General features: G+C 38.6%; 2 long non-coding RNA genes across 7 annotated transcripts in view; both read left to right on the top strand.

Moving 5' to 3' along the window:
* Nucleotides 1–25,119, top strand: part of LOC134292315 (uncharacterized) — a 153,016-nt gene that overhangs the window by 103,684 nt on the left and 24,213 nt on the right. For all 6 annotated transcript variants that reach the window (XR_010000187.1, XR_010000186.1, XR_010000183.1 and 3 more), the window contains one exon: nucleotides 547–743. This is a non-coding gene — a long non-coding RNA (uncharacterized LOC134292315). The remainder of the gene's footprint in view (nucleotides 1–546; nucleotides 744–25,119) is intronic.
* LOC134293192 (uncharacterized) lies at nucleotides 7,962–11,837 on the top strand. The gene is made up of 3 exons (XR_010000202.1): nucleotides 7,962–8,144; nucleotides 9,277–9,463; nucleotides 10,529–11,837. It is a non-coding gene; the product is annotated as an uncharacterized LOC134293192 (long non-coding RNA).

Genomic DNA, 25,119 nt, shown 5'->3' on the forward strand with positions numbered 1-25,119 from the left:
TATATTATTATTATATTACTATTATTTTGCATCCTTATATTATTTGGATCTTATATTATTTTATATTATTATTATTGTTTTTCATCATTATTATATTATTTTGTTCTTATTTCATATTATATTATATTATTATTATATTGCGTCGTTATTATATTATTCTGTTATTTCATATGTCCGATTTACCTACATGAGTGGGAATCGATTTGGAGGAAAAAAAATTAAATACACGTACTCCATGGACATGAAAGAAAACTGGCTGAAAGTAATGCATAGATGGTACCTAACCCCCCAAAAGATAGGATTTATGTATAAAAATACTAATAATAAATGCTGGAAATGTAAATCTCAAGTGGGCTCGTACCACCCTATGTGGTGGAGTTGTAGAAAGATGGCAAAATTTTGGACGATGATGTTAGACGAAAGTAATAAAATTCTAAACACAAACTTTGCGAAGACGCCTGAGCTCCTCCTGCTAGGGTTATATGATGAATTAGATAAGGTAGATTTAAATACAGATAAACTATTTACATTTTTTTATTACTGCAGCAAGGATGGTAATCGCAAAACAATGGAAAAGTGAGAAAGCCCCATCGAAAGATGCCTGGCTGACCAAATGGACTGAAATAAAGGATATGGACAAACTTACCTTCTGAATGAGAAAGAGCAACGGAAGAGCTATAAGAGCCACGGACTGGTCAAACTTTGAAGACTACCTTGTTACTTCAGAGAAGGGAACCAGCAAGGTTGTATTCAGATTTTCTGGGAAGTTGTAGTTTAGGTAAACATAATGAAGATTTTACTGATTGCAGTACAGTCTCCTTATCTATAGATTTGATATGCATGGTTTTACTTACTGTAGTAAACTCTCCCCTCCAAAGTGTTTGTAGGCCTCTCTATGTTCTTCGCTGCAATTCTGTGATATGTTTCTGGCCCAAATATCCGCGAAATATAAGGTTTACTTGCATCCATGGGGATCTTAGAATGGGAGGTATATGTAATAGTTTAACCCTTAAGCTCTTCCTCATTAAAAAAATTGCAGGAAAGTCTAGTTATTTTTCCCCCTCCACAAATGTCTTGCAGGCATTACATTTTTTGTTCTTTTTAAAATGTAATACAATGGTATAATTATCCCCCCCCCTCCCAAGCACATCTTCTCTGTTGGTTTCTTCTTTTCTGGGTAGGAGATATTACTTTTTGGAGCCAACCCGGGATTTTATCAGTATATTTATTGTATGTGACCTCATTTGTTTTATGATTTGTTTTATTGTTGATTGACTTGTTTTATTGATATGTTTTTATATTGTCTGATATCTGGGCTTGGCCCCATGTAAGCCGCCCTGAGTCCCTTCGGGGAGATGGGGCGGGGTATAAAACTAAAATTATTATTATTATTATTATTATTATTATTATTATTATTATTATTATTACCTTAAGAAAAGATGATAAGAACTATCTAATTGGAACATAAATGATTAGTGACAAAGATCGGAAGTCAATCCCCCCCCCCATTGCTAGTGTCTATCCCCTCTCACAATCCCTAATCCAGACACACTTGCCCTGCCCCTGCCCTCCCTTCCCTGTTCCCCTGCCGTATGTCGTCTTATGTTTTATGTTTGATGTTTTAAAAGAAACTTCTCAATAAAAATGATACAAAAAATAAAATAAAAAAATAAACTTAACCAAACCTGGCTGTTTAAACAAAATCAAATAAACATGTCATCCATAAATCAAAATAAAAACACACACTTCTTTACACCAACTTTGGTTGCAAATGTATGCAATTTCCTTGAGAAACCTCTTCCTTCCTTCCCAGGCACCATTTCTTAAACCCAGAAAGGGAAAACACACGTAGGAGCCGCCTGAATTCTCACTTCTCTGTCCTTACGGCTGAGTTACAACTCGCTGAGCTTGTTTTGATTCTGTTTCTATACAAAACGGTGGCTCCCATCATGAAATCAATAAAGTTTATTATTTCACGACGGCCAGGTTTTGGGTGTTTTTATTGGGGAGGGAAATGCAGACATTTGGCTTGTTGCGCCATTCGCCTGAAACTAAGTAAAATCTCTGGGAACGAACAGAGGATGGGAGAAGAACCGTTGCATTTTGCCCTGAGTCTGGAAACGGTCTTCCGAATGATCACAAAGGCCACCTTGGTGTAAAAGAGAGAGCTGTTTCTTTATAAAAAGGAGAGTTAAAGTGCGATAAATGCTCACTATCCCAGGCCTGCGAGTCCACAGGAATTCCAGACAGGAAACAATCAGGGCCAGCTAACGCGTTCACAACAAAGGATTCCCCCAGGCAGGAATGCAGCCAGTCTTTGAGGCTGCAAGGCCATTCAATGCTAATCAAGGCGGCCAATGGCAACATTCACACTTGCCTCCAAGACAAGAGTTCTTTCTCTCGCCCTGGACGTGATTCCACAGATAGATAAACCTCCCTTGCTTAGTTTTCCAAAATACCACACAAGCTCTGAGGATGCCTGCCATAAATGTGGGCGAAATGTCAGGAGAGAATGCTTCGGGAACACGGCCATAGTATTGTGCGGTTGCAAAGTTGCAGAGGTTGCATGGGATGGTGGGAGTTGCAGTTTGGCAAGGCACCAGCACTCTTGGGTGGAGGGGGTGAAAGGCCTTGCAAACCTCTCACTCCCAAGATTATTATTAGTAGTATTAGTATTATTTAAGATTAATACTGGATCAAAGAAATATCAATTAATATTACATTAAGTCCTAATGGCTTTTCTGTCTGTCGCCCTCCTGTGGACAGAAGAATATTGCACTTGCCTTGAAACTCTGATTCTTTGCTCTCTGCTGCCATCCAATGGTCAGGTCGGGAAGTGCAGCACAAAGGCGCCTTCAACGCTCGAGGCTGCACTTCCGCCTCTGACCATTGGATGGCAGCAGAGAGCGAAGACTCAGAATCCCAAGGCAAGTGCAATATTCTTCTGTCCACAGGAGGGCGACAAAGAGAAAAGACATAAGGAATCCCATTGATCTATCATTGAGCCATTTGGGAAATATAATTACATGACAATAGTAATACTACTAATAATAATATCCTGGGAGTTAGGGTTTTGCAAGGTCTTTCCCGTCTTCTGCCCAGGAGTGCCGGTGCCTTGTCAAACTACAACTCCCACCATCCTATACAAACCCTACAACAGCTCAATGCCATTGGAGCCTAGGAGATATAACCCCCCCTTGCTTAGTTTTCCAATAAGAATAACATAATAACAACAAAACTTTATTTCTAGACCGCCCTCTCTCCTCCAGAGGATGTACATATAATTCACTATAATTGTATATTTTTATTATATGAAATATTACTAATAATATTGCAATATAGTCGTATAATATAACTCGCTGTACCCGGCCACGCGTTGCTGTGGCGTAGTCCTTAGTGGGGTTTCCTTCGTGGCATAAAGAGGATTCCCCGTAGGTAGGAAGCAGCCAGGCTTTGATGCTGCAAGGCTATTCAATGGGATTGAAGTTGGCCGACAATGGAGTCCTCTAGGTATGAAGCAGCCAGGCTTTGATGCTGCAAGGCTATTCAATGGGATTGAAGTTGGCCGACAATGGAGTCCTCTAGGTATGAAGCAGCCAGGCTTTGATGCTGCAAGGCTATTCAATGGGATTCAAGTTGGCCGACAATGGAGTCCCCTAGGTATGAAGCAGCCAGGCTTTGATGCTGCAAGGCTATTCAATGGGATTCAAGTTGGCCGACAATGGAGTCCCCTAGGTATGAAGCAGCCAGGCTTTGATGCTGCAAGGCTATTCAATGGGATTTAAGTTGGCCGACAATGGAGTCCCCTAGGTATGAAGCAGCCAGGCTTTGATGCTGCAAGGCTATTCAATGGGATTCAAGTTGGCCGACAATGGAGTCCCCTAGGTATGAAGCAGCCAGGCTTTGATGCTGCAAGGCTATTCAATGGGATTCAAGTTGGCCGACAATGGAGTCCCCTAGGTATGAAGCAGCCAGGCTTTGATGCTGCAAGGCTATTCAATGGGATTCAAGTTGGCCGACAATGGAGTCCCCTAGGTATGAAGCAGCCAGGCTTTGATGCTGCAAGGCTATTCAATGGCCAGGAATCCGCTGTGTGTGTTTGTCTCCATCCAGTGGTGAAAGGCGCGCATTGCGGGCGGAGAGAAAGTGAATAGGGAATAAGCCGCTGTGTGTGTTTGTCTCCATCCAGTGGTGAAAGGCGCGCATTGCAGGCGGAGAGAAAATGAATGGGAAGAAGCCGCTGTGTGTGTTTGTCTCCATCCAGTGGTGAAAGGCGCGCATTGCAGGCGGACTGGAAAATTCCCCGCATTGCCGTCAATGGAGACGGAGGAGGAGGATGAGGAGGAGGAGGATGAGGACGAAGGCCTCTCCATGGAATATTCTTCAAATACCCTATATACCCGGATATAAGCCGACCCGAATATAAACCGAGGCATCTAATTTTACCACAAAAAAACCCTGGGAAATCATTGACTCCAGTATAAGCCGAGGGTGGGAAATTTCAGAAATAAAAATAGATACCAATAAAATTACATTGTGGGTGAAACGTCAGGAGAGAATGCTTCTGGAAACCAATTATTATTACTTAGATTGTACTATATTAATCATATACCACAATGTCTATAATACACCCCTAGTATGTTATATTATTAGTATTATGTCACATTTTAGTGCTAAATCATAAGTTGCATAAGAGATGTGGGCGAAACGTCAGGAGAGAATGCTTCTGGGAAACCAATTATGATTTCTTAGATTGTACTATATTAATCATATACCACAATGTCTATAATACACCCCTAGTATGTTATATTATTAGTATTATGTCACATTTTAGTGCTAAATCAAAAGTTGCATAAGAGATGTGGGCGAAACGTCAGGAGAGAATGCTTCTGGGAAACCAATTATTTTTTCTTAGACTGTACTATATTAATCATATACCACAATGTCTATAATACACCACGAGTATATTATATTATTAGTATTATGTCACATTTTAGTGCTAAATCATAAGTTGCATAAGAGATGTGGGCGAAACGTCAGGAGAGAATGCTTCTGGGAAACCAATTATGATTTCTTAGATTGTACTATATTAATAATATACCACAATATCTATAATACACCACTAGTATGTTATATTATTAGTATTATGTCACATACCAGTGCTAAATCATAAGTTGCATAAGAGATGTGGGCGAAACGTCAGGAGAGAATGCTTCTGGGAAACCAATTGTTTTTTCTTAGATTGTACTATATTAATCATATACCACAATGTCTATAATACACCACGAGTATATTATATTATTAGTATTATGTCACATTTTAGTGCTAAATCATAAGTTGCATAAGAGATGTGGGCGAAACGTCAGGAGAGAATGCTTCTGGGAAACCAATTATTTTTTCTTAGATTGTACTATATTAATCATATACCACAATGTCTATAATACACCACGAGTATATTATATTATTAGTATTATGTCACATTTTAGTGCTAAATCATAAGTTGCATAAGAGATGTGGGCGAAACGTCAGGAGAGAATGCTTCTGGGAAACCAATTATTATTTCTTAGATTGTACTATATTAATCATATACCACAATGTCTATAATACACCCCTAGTATGTTATATTATTAGTATTATGTCACATTTTAGTGCTAAATCATAAGTTGCATAAGAGATGTGGGCGAAACGTCAGGAGAGAATGCTTCTGGGAAACCAATTATTATTTCTTAGATTGTACTATATTAATCATATACCACAATGTCTATAATACACCCCTAGTATGTTATATTATTAGTATTATGTCACATTTTAGTGCTAAATCATAAGTTGCATAAGAGATGTGGGCGAAACGTCAGGAGAGAATGCTTCTGGGAAACCAATTATTTTTTCTTAGATTGTACTATATTAATAATATACCACAATGTCTATAATACACCCCTAGTATGTTATATTATTAGTATTATGTAACATATTAGTGCTAAATCATAAGTTGCATAAGAGATGTGGGCGAAATGTCAGGAGAGAATGCTTCTGGGAAACCAATTATTATTTCTTAGATTGTACTATATTAATCATATACCACAATGTCTATAATACACCCCTAGTATGTTATATCATTAGTATTATGTCACATACCAGTGCTAAATCATAAGTTGCATAAGAGATGTGGGCGAAACGTCAGGAGAGAATGCTTCTGGGAAACCAATTATTATTTCTTAGATTGTACTATATTAATCATATACCACAATGTCTATAATACACCCCTAGTATGTTATATCATTAGTATTATGTCACATACCAGTGCTAAATCATAAGTTGCATAAGAGATGTGGTCGAAACGTCAGGAGAGAATGCTTCTGGGAAACCAATTATTTTTTCTTAGATTGTACTATATTAATCATATACCACAATGTCTATAATACACCACGAGTATATTATATTATTAGTATTATGTCACATTTTAGTGCTAAATCATAAGTTGCATAAGAGATGTGGGCGAAACGTCAGGAGAGAATGCTTCTGGGAAACCAATTATGATTTCTTAGATTGTACTATATTAATAATATACCACAATATCTATAATGCACCACTAGTATGTTATATTATTAGTATTATGTCACATACCAGTGCTAAATCATAAGTTGCATAAGAGATGTGGGCGAAACGTCAGGAGAGAATGCTTCTGGGAAACCAATTGTTTTTTCTTAGATTGTACTATATTAATCATATACCACAATGTCTATAATACACCACGAGTATATTATATTATTAGTATTATGTCACATTTTAGTGCTAAATCATAAGTTGCATAAGAGATGTGGGCGAAACGTCAGGAGAGAATGCTTCTGGGAAACCAATTATTATTTCTTAGATTGTACTATATTAATCATATACCACAATGTCTATAATACACCACGAGTATATTATATTATTAGTATTATGTCACATTTTAGTGCTAAATCAAAAGTTGCATAAGAGATGTGGGCGAAATGTCAGGAGAGAATGCTTCTGGGAAACCAATTATTTTTTCTTAGATTGTACTATATTAATCATATACCACAATGTCTATAATACACCACGAGTATATTATATTATTAGTATTATGTCACATTTTAGTGCTAAATCATAAGTTGCATAAGAGATGTAGGCGAAACGTCAGGAGAGAATGCTTCTGGGAAACCAATTATGATTTCTTAGATTGTACTATATTAATAATATACCACAATATCTATAATACACCACTAGTATGTTATATTATTAGTATTATGTCACATACCAGTGCTAAATCATAAGTTGCATAAGAGATGTGGGCGAAACGTCAGGAGAGAATGCTTCTGGGAAACCAATTATTATTTCTTACATTGTACTATATTAATCATATACCACAATATATATAATGCACCACTAGTATGTTATATTATTAGTATTATGTCACATACCAGTGCTAAATCATAAGTTGCATAAGAGATGTGGGCGAAACGTCAGGAGAGAATGCTTCTGGGAAACCAATTGTTTTTTCTTAGATTGTACTATATTAATCATATACCACAATGTCTATAATACACCCCTAGTATGTTATATCATTAGTATTATGTCACATACCAGTGCTAAATCATAAGTTGCATAAGAGATGTGGGCGAAACGTCAGGAGAGAATGCTTCTGGGAAACCAATTTGATTTGACAGAAAAAGCAGTTCAATACGCAGTAATGTTATGTTGTCATTACTTTATGAATTTAGCACCAAAATATCACGATATATTGAAAACGTTGACTATAAAAATGTGTTGGATAATCCTGAACGTTGGATAAGTGAGACTACTGTATCTATTTTAGATGACAACGGAGTGCGCATGCGTCGAGCCGCTCCCTGCTTTCCCGCCTGTGACGTGCGGGAGAATCGTCCAATCGGGCGGCGGCAGAGGGAGGAGGGGTGGGACCATGGCCGAAAAGGCGGCCGTGGTGGAGGCGGGGCTTCTTCTTGGCGCCTCAGCCGTGAATTTACCTCAGGAAACGGGGCCTCGTTTGGCGCCCAGTTGAAGAGTTGAAAGAGGAGAGAGACGCCTTTCCTTTGGGGAGTCACTTTTACCTCAGGAAAGGCTTTTCTTCCCGTCCAGAGGACCCTCTCTCTCCCACTCGGTTTTAGGTTGGTTTCCTTGTTGTTTTGGGGGTTCTTTCATTCCCTCAGGAATCCCCTCAAAAGTGAAATACAAAGAGGAGGAAAGGCCTGCTTTATTATATTACTCTGGTCTTAAATTTTCAAAAACGGCCTCAAATAGCACCAGGTCTTTCTCCAGATAAAGGTGGATAAAGGCTTTGTGAAACAGAAAGAAGGAAACTATTTCGTTGATTAAGACTTCCATGAGGTTTTGCCTCCGAAATCACCTCGTCACAAAGCCTTTCTCTAGGAAGAGAGAAGATACAGTTGGAAACAATGTTCACTGAAATATTTACAAAATCATTAAAGTATTGACAAACATAATCATAAAAAATATTTGCAGAAACATTTGCCCAAAATAAGCAAAGTATTTGGGGAAAAATATTCATAAAAATATTCACAAACGTATTCAGAAAAAAAACAATCATGGAAACATTCACAAACATTGAAATAAAATATTCACCCAAAAAATCATACAAATATTTGTGGAAACATTTGCCAAAAATAAGCAAAATACTCAGAAAAAATATTCACAAATACAGTAGAGTCTCACTTATCCAACACTCGCTTATCCAACGTTCTGGATTATCCAACGCATTTTTGTAGTCCATGTTTTCAATAAATCCTGATATTTAGGTGCTAAATTCGTAAATACAGTAATTACTACATAGTATTACTGCATATTGAACGACTTTTTCTGTCAAATTTGTTGTATAACATAATGTTTTGGTGCTTAATTTGTAAAATCATAAACTAATTTAATGTTGAATAGGCTTTTCCTTAATCTCTCCTTATTATCCAACATATTCGCTTATCCAACGTTCTGTCGGCCCGTTTACGTTGGATAAGCGGGACTCTACTGTAATGCCTGCTTTATTGATGAATAGTTTATTATTCTATCACCTCAAAAATGACAAAACTTTTGTCCAGAGAAAGACAAAGAACAACATTTTTTGAAATTTACACCATTTGATTTATTTCCAGCCTTAAGACCCACAAAGGGCCATAAAGAGCCAGGTGGCTTTACTCTGAGCCATAAGTTTTACCTCAGAATATGTTTTTTCTGTCATCTGGAGAACTTCTTTTCACTTTATTCATGTATGTTTCCTTATTATTTCAGAAATTTCTTTATCAAACCTTTACCTCAGAAAAGCCTTGTGAAATAGAAAGAAGAAAATGCCAATTTTATTTATTAAGAGATTGTCACCTCAGACTTTACCTCAGAAATGGCCAAGCCTTGTGAAACGGAAGGGAGAAACAAAGGCAAAACTTTTGAAAATTAGCACAGCTTTTTCTGAAGGGACCAGGTGAATATTGTTGCATTTTATTTATTATAATCTGAAATAATAATTGGTTTCCAGAAGCATTCTCTCCTGACGTTTCGCCCACATCTATGGCAGGAAACCATAGATTGCTGGTGAAGTTTTTATATATCTGCCAAATGTCCAGGGTGGGAGAAAGAACTCTTGTCTGTTGGAGGCCAATGTGAATGCTGCTATTGGCCACCTTGATTAGCATTGAATGGCCTGCAGTTTCAAGGCCTGGCTGCTTCCTGCCTGGGGGAATCCTGTGTTTGGAGGTGTTAGCTGGCCCTGCTTTTTGAGGTGGCAGCCCAGAAACTCACAACAACCCAGTGATTCCGGCCATGAAAGCCTTTGACAACACATGGCAACATTTTTGAAAATTCACACAGCTTTCCAGAGGAAATGAGTAGAATAATAATTGCATTTTTTTTACCAATCTGATTTATTTCCAGCCTTAAGACCCATAACATGCTATGCTGAAAATTATATATATATATATATATATATATATATATATATATATATAAATAATTTTGTATATAATGGACAATATAATATATTATAATCTAATGAATATACATATAATATTGATAGTAATATTGTAATGTAATACAATTTAATAATAAAACAATGATATTGATTATATATTATATATATTATATATAATTATATATGTACATACAAAGTATTATATTAGCATACACAATAATAGCATTATATATTACTATATTGTACTATACCATCATACTGTAATATTATTAGAAATATTACATGTAATATATAAAATAATTAATATTATATTTCATTAGTATTTGAATTATATTGTATTACATTATAATATTCTCAATATTATATTTATATTCAATATATTATATTATGATATATCATTGTCTATTATATTGTATATTATATACAATATACTATATATACACAATACATATTATATTATTAGCATAGCATGTTACGGGAGACAAGATGGGAACTGTCTTCCTGGCCTTGCAAAATAGAAAGAAGACAATGCCTGTTTTTTTTTTCTGAAAGCTTTCTTCCCACTCACTCTTCTCCCAGCGCTGAATTCAAGTCAAAGGGAAGAAAGGGAAGAAACAAAAGGTCGAAGAGACAGAAGACAGAAGATGCTTGAAGACACTCTCGCAAGGACACCGCCCGCCCCCCAAAAAAGGTCATTGTCAGGGTAATGGGTGTCAGGCTAGGCATTTCATGTCTATCTTTGCAATAAAAAACAGGCTACCTGTGTGCTAGGCTTTTGCATGAAGAACACGGTTCCCCTCGTGTGTGGCATCGAAGGTTCCCACTCGGGAACGGACGGGTCCTCCCTTTGTTCTAGGCAGATGATGGGGGTTTTCCTATACAAGCCGTAGGGGCCACAGCTTGGGGGGCAGCGGGGGGCCCGGCCCTGGCACCGCGGGGAGCAGCACACCTTACGGGCATTTTAAAAGCTCCCTTAAACTTAGACAGTGGCTAGCAATAAAAATATTAATACCTTAACTCACCTACTAACCCTACTAACACCATTCTAACTAGGGCAGGCTGGCCTTTTAAATAGGACTGTGTTTTGCCTGCTGGCAAGAACCAAGCTGGGAGGGAAGGGGGCCTCCTGGCCCCCCATAGAAGGGCTCCCCTAGAAGGACATTCAAAAGGCCCGCAAGGTGTCCTGAGAGCAGCCCCTGGGGCCCTCAGTGTGCCCCCCACGGTGCCAGGGCTGGGCCCCCCGCTCTCCCCCAACCCATGACCCCTGCCGCCTGTATCTCGTCCGCCCAGGGCCAACGGACGCCCCCTCCCTCCCCGGGCGGAGCTTCGGCGCCACACACAAGGGGAGGCCAGCCGTGGCCGCCAGAACATGGCCAACCTGGTTTTGGACTGCAAACATAGGCATGTAGGGACCCCCTTTTATTTATGTACGGCCACCCACCCAGGGGACCTGGTTAAAGGGGATCCTCTATTCTTAAAGTAAGGCCTATAGAGATCTCCTATCCAGAAACTAAGGCGGCTTGGCCTATAGAGATCCCCTTTTGTTAAACTAAGGTGGCCTGGCCTATAGAGATCTCTTGTTGTTAAACTAAGGTGGCCTGGCCTATAGAGATCTCTTGTTGTTAAACTAAGGTGGCCTGGCCTATAGAGATCTCTTGTTGTTAAACTAAGGTGGCCTGGCCTATAGAGATCTCTTGTTGTTAAACTAAGGTGGCCTGGCCTATAGAGATCTCCTATTCTTTAAGGTAACGCCAGGCGATGTGGAGATCCCTGGTTCTTTTAACCCTTAAGGCCAACCGTGGGGAGATCCCTGGTTCTTTTAACCCTTAAGGCCAACCGTGGGGAGATCCCTGGTTCTTTTAACCCTTAAGGCCAACCGTGGGGAGATCCCTGGTTCTTTTAACCCTTAAGGCCAACCGTGGGGAGATCCCTGGTTCTTTTAACCCTTAAGGCCAACCGTGGGGAGATCCCTGGTTCTTTTAACCCTTAAGGCCAACCGTGGGGAGATCCCTGGTTCTTTTAACCCTTAAGGCCAACCGTGGGGAGATCCCTGGTTCTTTTAACCCTTAAGGCCAACCGTGGGGAGATCCCTGGTTCTTTTAACCCTTAAGGCCAACCGTGGGGAGATCCCTGGTTCTTTTAACCCTTAAGGCCAACCGTGGGGAGATCCCTGGTTCTTTTAACCCTTAAGGCCTGCCTGGGGAGATATCCTATTCTTTTTTCATGAAAAGTCGGGTATAGACCTTCTCTTTTCTCTCCCGTTTCATGTGCCTGGACTCCCGGAGGGCTCCTGCCGGACACCGTCTCCCATCGGCCGAGAGGGATCCTTCCTGTTTGGAAAGCATCTGCTACACAGGTAAAAAGAAGATTCCGGGAAGGAGATTCCTACAGCGGAGCCCTAAAGCCAGGTGAGACGTTCCTTCCAACCTCCACGGCTGCTTTGCACACACACACATGACACACACATGACACACACACACACGCATATACAGCTGGGGGCCCTCAGGGACTCTCCCCCCAATAGATCGGGGACTCCCACTCCGGCAATTGGCCATTGTAAATGCCTTGAAGCAGTTTGGGGCTTCCGGCCAAGCGCTCGCAAAGAGAACCCATTCAAGGTATACGTGGAGCCCCTTTTATTTATTATTTATTGACAGCATTTCTATTCCGCCCTTCTTTCTCACCCCAAAGGGGACTCAGGGCGGATCACATTACACGTATAGGCAAACATTCAGTGCCTTTTAACATAGAACAAAGACAAACAAACATAAGCTCCGAGCGGGTCTCGAACTCATGCCCTCCTGGTCAGAGTGATTCATTGCAGTTATAATTGCAGCTGGCTTGCTCTCCCGCCTGCGCCACAGCCCGGGCCAACCTTGATAAAAAGGGCCTGGCACGTGGAAAACTCTATTTGTAAGGCAAACCCTCGTTAAAGGAGGTTTGCAATTAATTTAAAACCAGGCTTCTGAGGGACCCGCTGCGTTTAAAGCCAAACCTAGCAGGTGGGAACCTCTCTTGTTGGATAAAGGAGATCCCCTCTGGTTAACGTAAGGGGAGGGACCCTCCATTTTTAATAGGATGCCTGGCAGAATCTTAACCTCAATGCAGGCCTATGGGGTCCAGCCTTATTCTCAATGACTGCATAGCCAGGCATGAAGGGACCCCATATTATTAATTTGAAGCCTGGTAAAAAGAGATTTATGTATTTATTTATTTACTACATTTATACCCCGCCCTCTTTTCCCTTAAAGGGGACTCAGAGCGGCTTACAAGTTATATTTACATACACTATCTCATTAGCATAGCACAATATTAGCATTATATATTACTACATTGCACTATACCACTATATAGAAATATTGTTAGCAATATTACATTTAAAATATAATATGTAATTAATATTATTGTATCATTGTTAGTATTATATTGCTTAATTTATTTATTTATTTATTTGTTAGATTTATATGCTGCCCTTCTCACCCCGAAGGGGACTCAGAACGGCTTAAAAATTAAATTTACATACAATATTATATTATTAGCATAGTACAATACTGGCAATAAATTACTATATTGTACTATATCAATATATGGTAGTATTATTAGTAATATTACATGCAAAACATAATATATAATTAATATTATTATATTGTATTATTAGTATATCGTATTACAATATAATATTATGAATATATGTATATACAATATGTTGTAATTATTATATATTAAATTATATATATATATATATATATATATATATACACACACACACACACACAGTAGAGTCTCATTTATCCAACATAAACGGGCCAGCAGAATGTTGGATAAGCGAATATGTTGGATAATAAGGAAGGATTAAGGAAAAGCCTATTAAACATCAAATTAGTTTATGATTTTACAAATTAAGCACCAAATCATCATGTTATACAACAAATTTGACAGAAAAAGTAGTTCAATATGCAGTAATGCTATGTAGTAATTACTGTATTTATGATTTAGTACCAAAATATCATGATGTCTTGAAAACATTGTCTACAAAAATGCGTTGGATAATCCAAAATGTTGGATAAGCGAGTGTTGGATAAGTGAGACTCTACTGTATATAAAAATTAGAATAGCATGTTATTAGGGGAGGAGCATCTTAATTATTAGATGTCAGTATTAGTCATTAGATGTTAATATTAGTTATTCATATTAGTATCAATATTACATTAATATACAATAGAGCAGGGGTCCCCAAACTAAGGCCCGTGTGCGGGATGCGGCCCATCGAAGCCATTTATCCGGCCCCCACAGCACAACCATTATTATTATTATTATTATTATTATTATTATTATTATTATTATTATTATTAGCATTGAGGCTGGGTGGCCATCTGTCAGGGGTGCTTTGCTTGTGCTTTCGGTGCACAAAGGCAGAAAGGGATTGGACTCAATGGCCAAACCCTTCCAACCCTCATAATTATTATTATTATTATTATTAATTATTATTATTATTGCTTGGTGGCCAACTATAGTCTGGCCCTGCAATGGTCTGAAGGATCGTGAACTGGCTCCCTGTTTAAAAGGTTTGGGGACCCCTGCAATAGAGTATATTATTATCCTAGCACAATGTTATTATGTTATATAGTAGTATGTATGTTCATATTATTTATTCATATTAGTATCAATATGACATTAATATACGATAGAGTCTATTATTATCCTAGCACAATATTAATATGTTCTATAGTAGTATGTTGTTGCTAGGGGGAGGGGCCCCCCACTGATGGAGAGGGCCCCCCCACTGAGATCCCCTGTCATTAATGTTAAACCAGGCATTTAACGCCTACCTTTGCATTAAAGAGCAGGCTCCTAGGCCTTTGCATTCAAGAGCAGTGCGCTAGGCCTTTGCGCAAGGAACACCACCCACGGCTCCCCTTGTGCGTGGCGTTGAGGCCCCACTCGGTGACGGACGGGTCCTCCCTTTGCCCTGGGCAGGTCGTGGGGGGGGTCTCCCTGCACGTGCAGGGGGTCACGGCTGGGGGGAGAGCGGGGGCCCGGCCTTGGCACCCCCCTGGGGACCCGAGGGGCCGCTCTCAGCCCACGTCACGGGCATTTTAAAACGTCCCCGGGATGTAGTAGCTCAGATTAATCCCTGCACTAACCGCTAACCCTACTAACCCAGTTCTAACCCGGGCAGGCTAGGCTTTTAAATAGGACTGTTTTTGCCTGTTGGCAAGAACCAAGTGGGAGGGGGCCTCCGGGCCTCCCGTGGGAAGAAGGGCTCCGCCCCCCCGGCCCCCCGGCCCCTGCCCTGTGCTGGGAGCCCCCCGCCCGGGCCCCCAGAGGCCTCCCTGTGGTACCGGGCTTGGCCCCCATCCGCTCTGCCCCCATCCGACGGCCTAGGAAAGCCCCCCACCATCCGCCCAGGGCCAACGGACGGCCCTCCCTCCCTCCCAGGGGCAGCCGCGTTCCTCACGCAAAGGTCTGGCGCACGGGAGCCTGTTTCTGAATGCAAACGTGGGGCCCAGGACCCCCCCCCTTGTCTCCGTGCAGGGCCACCCCCCCAGGGACCCCCACAAATGCCTGGTGACAGGGGATCCTCTCCTCTTAGCAGGAGGAAAAGCCACGTGCGTAAAGCGGTGCCTTTGCTCCCGTCGTTCCCAAGAGCCCCCCAAAAGCGAGATGCTCCCCTGGGTTCAGCCCTCCTGACCCCTGTCTTCTCCCTTGTTCCATGTCTCCAAAATCCCCGAGGGAGGGGCTCCTCCTGGACAAGAGCCAAGGACGGACGGACGGACGGACGGACGGAGATCCCAGAGAGAGAGCGGAGAGCAGGACGCCTTGCCTTTTCCCAGCTGCTGAGGTCGACCCCTTTCCAACGAGGTCAGCTTTCAAGAAGAAAACTCTTCCCAAAAAAGTGTGTTCTGGTTATTATTCAAAGGCACAACGTTAAATATTTGACAGCATTAAACATCTAGATTACAGGACAGTTTATGTTACTGCATTTTATACACCTGACCTTGTGTTTACAAATAAAGTACCTGTATAATTTTTGCCTCTATATATATATATATTGTACTATGCTCAGACTCACTGTTCTGATATGCTGTTATATGGTTTAATTGTTTATATTGTTTATATTTTTAATGTATGACTGTTTATTACATGTGACATTGGGCTTGTTTCCCATGTGAGCCACCCCGAGTCCTCCTGGGGGAGATGGGAGCGGGAATATAAAAATAAAGTATTATTTTGTATTATTATTATTATTTATAATATTTATTATATATAATTTTCTTGCACCCCAAGTACCTCTGGCAAGTGCCAAAGAGTATTTAACTCTGCCTACATGGCACTAAAGTGTATTTATATGTTGATTGTTCCTATTGATTTTATGTTATGTTTTTTTTGCTTTGTATAATACGGCATTGAATTTTTGCCTTAATAATAATAATTTTATGAATGTTTTAATGTCACTGAATTTTAAATTGAATTGAAATGTCATTGTAATTGTTTATTATGTGTATTTTCTATTTGTAAGCCACCCTGAGTCTCCCCTTATTGGGTGAGAAGGTTTGGGAAGAAATACTGTCATAAATAAATAAATAAATATTCTGTGTCCAGGTTGGTTCATGGTTGACTTCTCTGGCAGGATGAGTCTGCAGGGCCTTTCCTGTCCCATGCAGCCGTGGGCAAGTCTACACAGGGACCACCAAGCCCAGCACTCTGCCCCGCAGCAAGCATGCAACAGAAAAGGCACTGCAGACACTCCTGCGCCTGCGCGGCCTGCTCCCGATTCGAGGGAACTTGGCCCGCCCACTACAGGCATCCCTTTATGCGCCTGCGCGGCCTGCTCCCGATTCGAGGGAACTTGGCCCGCCCACTACAGGCATCCCTTTATGCGCCTGTGCGGCCTGCTCCCTATGAGAGCGAACTTGACCCCGCCCACTACAGGCATCCCTTTATGCGCCTGTGCGGCCTGCTCCCTATGAGAGTGAACTTGGCCCCGCCCACTGCAGGCATCCCTTTATGCGCCTGCGCGGCCTGCTCCCTATGAGAGTGAACGTGGTCCCGCCCACGACAGGCATCCCTCTCCCTCCCTTCTGCGCCTGCGCGGCCTCCTCGGCGTCACCGGAAGCTCCGTCACAGGGCGGCAAGATGGCGGCCCGGCCCGGTCAGAGGCGTTCGGGGCGGCGTTTCCACGGTGACCCGGGTCCGTCGAGGCTTCGTCGCCAAGGCCCGGGAGGAGGAGGAAGGGCGCCGGGAGCGTGGCCTTCCAAACCGAGCCGGGGTTGGGCGTGAGGCCGCGCCTGCCTCCCTTCCCTGCCCGGACGTTTGCAGGCCAAGGCGGGGAAGGAATCCCAGGCAGGAAAACCCCCTTGGCCTGCGCGCCCTCCCTGCCTGCCGGAGTTTGGGACTCTTCCCAACCCGTAGGCTGGCTGCTAGGCATTGTGGGAGTTGGAGTCCCAAGTTCACCCAGGCCTCTTCTTTTTTATGTATTTTTATGTATTTCAATAAAAATGATTTAAAAAAAATAAATGGAGGTGAGCACCAACCTCCAGAGTGTGAGTAGATCAATAGGTACCGCTCCAGCGGGAAGGTAACGGCGCTCCATGCCGTCGTGCCAGTGGCCACATGACCCTGGAGGTGTCTACGGACAACGCCGGCGCTTCGGCTTAGAAATTATTTCTACTAATAGGTTTGAGAAAGTAAAAAAGTAGACCAGAAGGAAGAAGGCGGGACCAGGAAGACACCTGTCCATCATGTCTCCTGTATCAATTTCACAATAGAATAATAGAGAATACTCATATTATACTATACTCATCATATACTGTATACACATATAATATTGATAATATTCCGATGTAATACAATAGAATAATAATAATAATACGGTATTATAATTATATATTTATATTACAGGTAATATTACTAATAATATATAATGCTTATATTGTGCTGTACTAATATTATAATGTATATACATATAATATTGATAATAATATTCTGATGTATTACAATATAATAATAATAATACGCTATTATAATTATATATTTTATGACATGTAATATTACTAATAATATTGCAATATAGTCCTATAGTACAAAATAATAATATATAATGCTTATATTGTGCTGTACTAATATAATGTATATACTTATAATATAATACTGATAATAATATTCCTATGTATTACAATATAATAATAATAATACACTATTATGATTGTATATACATATAATACTGATAATAATATTCCAATGCAATACAATTTAATAAAAATAATAATGCACTATTATAATTGTATATTTTTATTACATGTAATATGACTAATAATATTGCAATATAGTCATTTAGTACAAATAATAATATATAATGCTTGTATTGTGCTGTACTAATATTATAATATATATATATACTGATATTAATATTCTGATGTAATATAATGTAATAATAATAATAATACACTATTGTATATTTAAATTACATGTAATATTCCTAATAATATTGCAATATAGTCCTATAGTACAATATAATAATATATAATGCTTATATTGTGCTGTACTAATATTATAATGTATATACATATAATATTGATAATAATATTCCGATGCAATACAATTTAATAATAATAATACACTTTTATAATTGTATAATTTTATTACATGTAATATTACTAATAATATTGCAATATAGTACAATATAATAATATATAATGCTTATATTGTGCTGTACTAATATTATAATGTATATACATGTAATATAATACTGAGAATAATATTCCGATGTATTACAATATAATAATAATACCCTATTATAATTGTATATACATATAATACTGATAATAATATTCCAATGCAATACAATTTAATAATAATAATAATAATAATACACTATTATAATTGTATATTTTTATTACATGTAATATGACTAATAATATTGCAGTATAGTCCTATAGTACAATATAATAATATATAATGCTTGTTTTGTGCTGTACTAATATTATAATGTATATACATATAATACTGATAATAATATTCCAATGCAATACAATGTAATAATAATAATAATACACTATTGTATATTTATATTACATGTAATATGACTAATAATATTGCAATATAGTCATATAGTACAATATAATAATATATAATGCTTATATTGTGCTGTACTGTTATAATGTATAAAATACTGATAATAATATTCCAATGTATTACTATATAATAATAATAATACGCTATTATAATTGTATATACATATAATACTGATAATAATATTCTGATGCAATACAATGCAATAATAATAATAATAATAATACACTATTTTATATTTATATTCCATGTAATGTTACTAATAATATTGCAATATAGTCGTATAGTACAATATAATAATATACAATGCTTATATTGTGCTGTACTAATATTATAATATATTGTATATACATATAATATTGATAATAATATTCCGATGTATTACAATATAATAATAATATGCTATTATAATTAAATATTTATATTACATGTAATGTTAGTAGTAATACTGCAACATAGTCATATAGTACAATACAATAATATATAATGCTTATATTGAGCTGTACTAATATTATAATATATTGTATATACATATATTATTGATAATAATATTCTGATGTAATATTTATTTATTTATTATTTAAACGTATATGCCATCACTCCCCTAGGGTTAATACAATGTAATAATAATAATATACTATTGTATATTTATATTCCATGTAATGTTACAAATAATATTGCAATATAGTAATATAGTACAATATAATAATTTACAATGCTTATATTGTGCTGTACTAATATTATAATATACATATAATATTGATAATATTCCAATGTATTACAATATAATAATAATACACTATTATAATGATATAAGGCACCAGCACTCTTGGGCGGAGGGCGTGACAGGTCTTGCAAACCTCTCACTCCCAAGATTATTATTATTAATATTAATATTATTTAAGATTACCCTGGATCAAAGAAATATCAATTAATATTACATTAAGTCCTAATGGCTTTTCTGTCTGTCGCCCTCCTGTGGACAGAAGAAGATTGCACTTGCCTTGAAACTCTGATTCTTTGCTCTCTGCTGCCATCCAATGGTCAGATAGAAAAGTGCAGCACAAAGGCGCCTTCAACGCTCGAGGCTGCACTTCCGCCTCTGACCATTGGATGGCAGCAGAGAGCGAAGACTCAGAATCCCAAGGCAAGTGCAATATTCTTCTGTCCACAGGAGGGCGACAAAGAGAAAAGACATTAGGAATCCCATTGATAGATCATTGAGCCATTTGGGAAATATAATTACATGACAATAGTAATACTACTAATAATAACATCCTGGGAGTTAGGGTTTTGCAAGGTCTTTCCCGTCTTCTGCCCAGGAGTGCCGGTGCCTTGTCAAACTACAACTCCCACCATCCTAGACAAACTCTACAACAGCTCAATGCCATTGGAGCCTAGGAGATATAACCCCCCCTTGCTTAGTTTTCCAATAAGAATAACATAATAACAACAAAACTTTATTTCTAGACCGCCCTCTCTCCTCCAGAGGATGTACATATAATTCACTATAATTGTATATTTTTATTATATGAAATATTACTAATAATATTGCAATATAGTCGTATAATATAACTCGCTGTACCCGGCCACGCGTTGCTGTGGCGTAGTCCTTAGTGGGGTTTTCTTTGTGGCATAAAGAGGATTCCCCGTAGGTAGGAAGCAGCCAGGCTTTGATGCTGCAAGGCTATTCAAGTTGGCCGACAATGGAGTCCCCTAGGTATGAAGCAGCCAGGCTTTGATGCTGCAAGGCTATTCAATGGGATTCAAGTTGGCCGACAATGGAGTCCCCTAGGTATGAAGCAGCCAGGCTTCGATGCTGCAAGGCTATTCAATGGGATTCAAGTTGGCCGACAATGGAGTCCCCTAGGTATGAAGCAGCCAGGCTTTGATGCTGCAAGGCTATTCAAGTTGGCCGACAATGGAGTCCCCTAGGTATGAAGCAGCCAGGCTTTGATGCTGCAAGGCTATTCAATGGGATTCAAGTTGGCCGACAATGGAGTCCCCTAGGTATGAAGCAGCCAGGCTTCGATGCTGCAAGGCTATTCAATGGGATTCAACTTGGCCGACAATGGAGTCCCCTAGGTATGAAGCAGCCAGGCTTTGATGCTGCAAGGCTATTCAATGGGAATTCAAGTTGGCCGACAATGGAGTCCCCTAGGTATGAAGCAGCCAGGCTTTGATGCTGCAAGGCTATTCAATGGGATTCAAGTTGGCCGACAATGGAGTCCCCTAGGTATGAAGCAGCCAGGCTTTGATGCTGCAAGGCTATTCAATGGGATTCAAGTTGGCCGACAATGGAGTCCCCTAGGTATGAAGCAGCCAGGCTTTGATGCTGCAAGGCTATTCAATGGGATTCAAGTTTGCCGACAATGGAGTCCCCTAGGTATGAAGCAGCCAGGCTTTGATGCTGCAAGGCTATTCAATGGCCAGGAATCCGCTGTGTGTGTTTGTCTCCATCCAGTGGTGAAAGGCGCGCATTGCGGGCGGAGAGAAAGTGAATAGGGAATAAGCCGCTGTGTGTGTTTGTCTCCATCCAGTGGTGAAAGGCGCGCATTGCGGGCGGAGAGAAAATGAATGGGAAGAAGCCGCTGTGTGTGTTTGTCTCCATCCAGTGGTGAAAGGCGCGCATTGCGGGCGGAGAGAAAATGAATGGGAAGAAGCCGCTGTGTGTGTTTGTCTCCATCCAGTGGTGAAAGGCGCGCATTGCAGGCGGACTGGAAAATTCCCCGCATTGCCGTCAATGGAGACGGAGGAGGAGGATGAGGAGGAGGAGGATGAGGACGAAGGCCTCTCCATGGAATATTCTTCAAATACCCTATATACCCGGATATAAGCCGACCCGAATATAAACCGAGGCATCTAATTTTACCACAAAAAAAACCCTGGGAAATCATTGACTCCAGTATAAGCCGAGGGTGGGAAATTTCAGAAATAAAAATAGATACCAATAAAATTACATTGTGGGTGAAACGTCAGGAGAGAATGCTTCTGGAAACCAATTATTATTACTTAGATTGTACTATATTAATCATATACCACAATGTCTATAATACACCCCTAGTATGTTATATTATTAGTATTATGTCACATTTTAGTGCTAAATCATAAGTTGCATAAGAGATGTGGGCGAAACGTCAGGAGAGAATGCTTCTGGGAAACCAATTATTATTTCTTAGATTGTACTATATTAATCATATACCACAATGTCTATAATACACCCCTAGTATGTTATATTATTAGTATTATGTCACATTTTAGTGCTAAATCAAAAGTTGCATAAGAGATGTGGGCGAAACGTCAGGAGAGAATGCTTCTGGGAAACCAATTATTTTTTCTTAGACTGTACTATATTAATCATATACCACAATGTCTATAATACACCACGAGTATATTATATTATTAGTATTATGTCACATTTTAGTGCTAAATCATAAGTTGCATAAGAGATGTGGGCGAAACGTCAGGAGAGAATGCTTCTGGGAAACCAATTATGATTTCTTAGATTGTACTATATTAATAATATACCACAATATCTATAATACACCACTAGTATGTTATATTATTAGTATTATGTCACATTTTAGTGCTAAATCATAAGTTGCATAAGAGATGTGGGCGAAACGTCAGGAGAGAATGCTTCTGGGAAACCAATTGTTTTTTCTTAGATTGTACTATATTAATCATATACCACAATGTCTATAATACACCACGAGTATATTATATTATTAGTATTATGTCACATTTTAGTGCTAAATCATAAGTTGCATAAGAGATGTGGGCGAAACGTCAGGAGAGAATGCTTCTGGGAAACCAATTATTATTTCTTAGATTGTACTATATTAATCATATACCACAATGTCTATAATACACCCCTAGTATGTTATATTATTAGTATTATGTCACATTTTAGTGCTAAATCAAAAGTTGCATAAGAGATGTGGGCGAAACGTCAGGAGAGAATGCTTCTGGGAAACCAATTATTATTTCTTAGATTGTACTATATTAATCATATACCACAATGTCTATAATACACCCCTAGTATGTTATATTATTAGTATTATGTCACATTTTAGTGCTAAATCAAAAGTTGCATAAGAGATGTGGGCGAAACGTCAGGAGAGAATGCTTCTGGGAAACCAATTATTTTTTCTTAGATTGTACTATATTAATCATATACCACAATGTCTATAATACACCACGAGTATATTATATTATTAGTATTATGTCACATTTTAGTGCTAAATCATAAGTTGCATAAGAGATGTGGGCGAAACGTCAGGAGAGAATGCTTCTGGGAAACCAATTATGATTTCTTAGATTGTACTATATTAATAATATACCACAATATCTATAATACACCCCTAGTATGTTATATTATTAGTATTATGTCACATTTTAGTGCTAAATCAAAAGTTGCATAAGAGATGTGGGCGAAACGTCAGGAGAGAATGCTTCTGGGAAACCAATTATTATTTCTTAGATTGTACTATATTAATCATATACCACAATGTCTATAATACACCACGAGTATATTATATTATTAGTATTATGTCACATTTTAGTGCTAAATCATAAGTTGCATAAGAGATGTGGTCGAAACGTCAGGAGAGAATGCTTCTGGGAAACCAATTATTATTTCTTACATTGTACTATATTAATCATATACCACAATGTCTATAATACACCCCTAGTATGTTATATTATTAGTATTATGTCACATTTTAGTGCTAAATCATAAGTTGCATAAGAGATGTGGGCGAAACGTCAGGAGAGAATGCTTCTGGGAAACCAATTATTTTTTCTTAGATTGTACTATATTAATAATATACCACAATGTCTATAATACACCCCTAGTATGTTATATTGTTAGTATTATGTAACATATTAGTGCTAAATCATAAGTTGCATAAGAGATGTGGGCGAAATGTCAGGAGAGAATGCTTCTGGGAAACCAATTATTATTTCTTAGATTGTACTATATTAATCATATACCACAATGTCTATAATACACCCCTAGTATGTTATATCATTAGTATTATGTCACATACCAGTGCTAAATCATAAGTTGCATAAGAGATGTGGGCGAAACGTCAGGAGAGAATGCTTCTGGGAAACCAATTATTATTTCTTAGATTGTACTATATTAATCATATACCACAATGTCTATAATACACCCCTAGTATGTTATATCATTAGTATTATGTCACATACCAGTGCTAAATCATAAGTTGCATAAGAGATGTGGGCGAAACGTCAGGAGAGAATGCTTCTGGGAAACCAATTGTTTTTTCTTAGATTGTACTATATTAATCATATACCACAATGTCTATAATACACCACGAGTATATTATATTATTAGTATTATGTCACATTTTAGTGCTAAATCATAAGTTGCATAAGAGATGTGGGCGAAACGTCAGGAGAGAATGCTTCTGGGAAACCAATTATTTTTTCTTAGATTGTACTATATTAATCATATACCACAATGTCTATAATACACCACGAGTATATTATATTATTAGTATTATGTCACATTTTAGTGCTAAATCAAAAGTTGCATAAGAGATGTGGGCGAAACGTCAGGAGAGAATGCTTCTGGGAAACCAATTATGATTTCTTAGATTGCACTATATTAATAATATACCACAATATCTATAATACACCACTAGTATGTTATATTATTAGTATTATGTCACATACCAGTGCTAAATCAAAAGTTGCATAAGAGATGTGGGCGAAACGTCAGGAGAGAATGCTTCTGGGAAACCAATTATGATTTCTTAGATTGTACTATATTAATAATATACCACAATATCTATAATGCACCACTAGTATGTTATATTATTAGTATTATGTCACATACCAGTGCTAAATCATAAGTTGCATAAGAGATGTGGGCGAAACGTCAGGAGAGAATGCTTCTGGGAAACCAATTGTTTTTTCTTAGATTGTACTATATTAATCATATACCACAATGTCTATAATACACCCCTAGTATGTTATATCATTAGTATTATGTCACATACCAGTGCTAAATCATGAGTTGCATAAGAGATGTGGGCGAAACGTCAGGAGAGAATGCTTCTGGGAAACCA

The sequence above is a fragment of the Anolis carolinensis genome, unplaced genomic scaffold (assembly GCF_035594765.1).
Source record: "Anolis carolinensis isolate JA03-04 unplaced genomic scaffold, rAnoCar3.1.pri scaffold_7, whole genome shotgun sequence".
Lineage (NCBI taxonomy): Eukaryota > Metazoa > Chordata > Lepidosauria > Squamata > Dactyloidae > Anolis > Anolis carolinensis.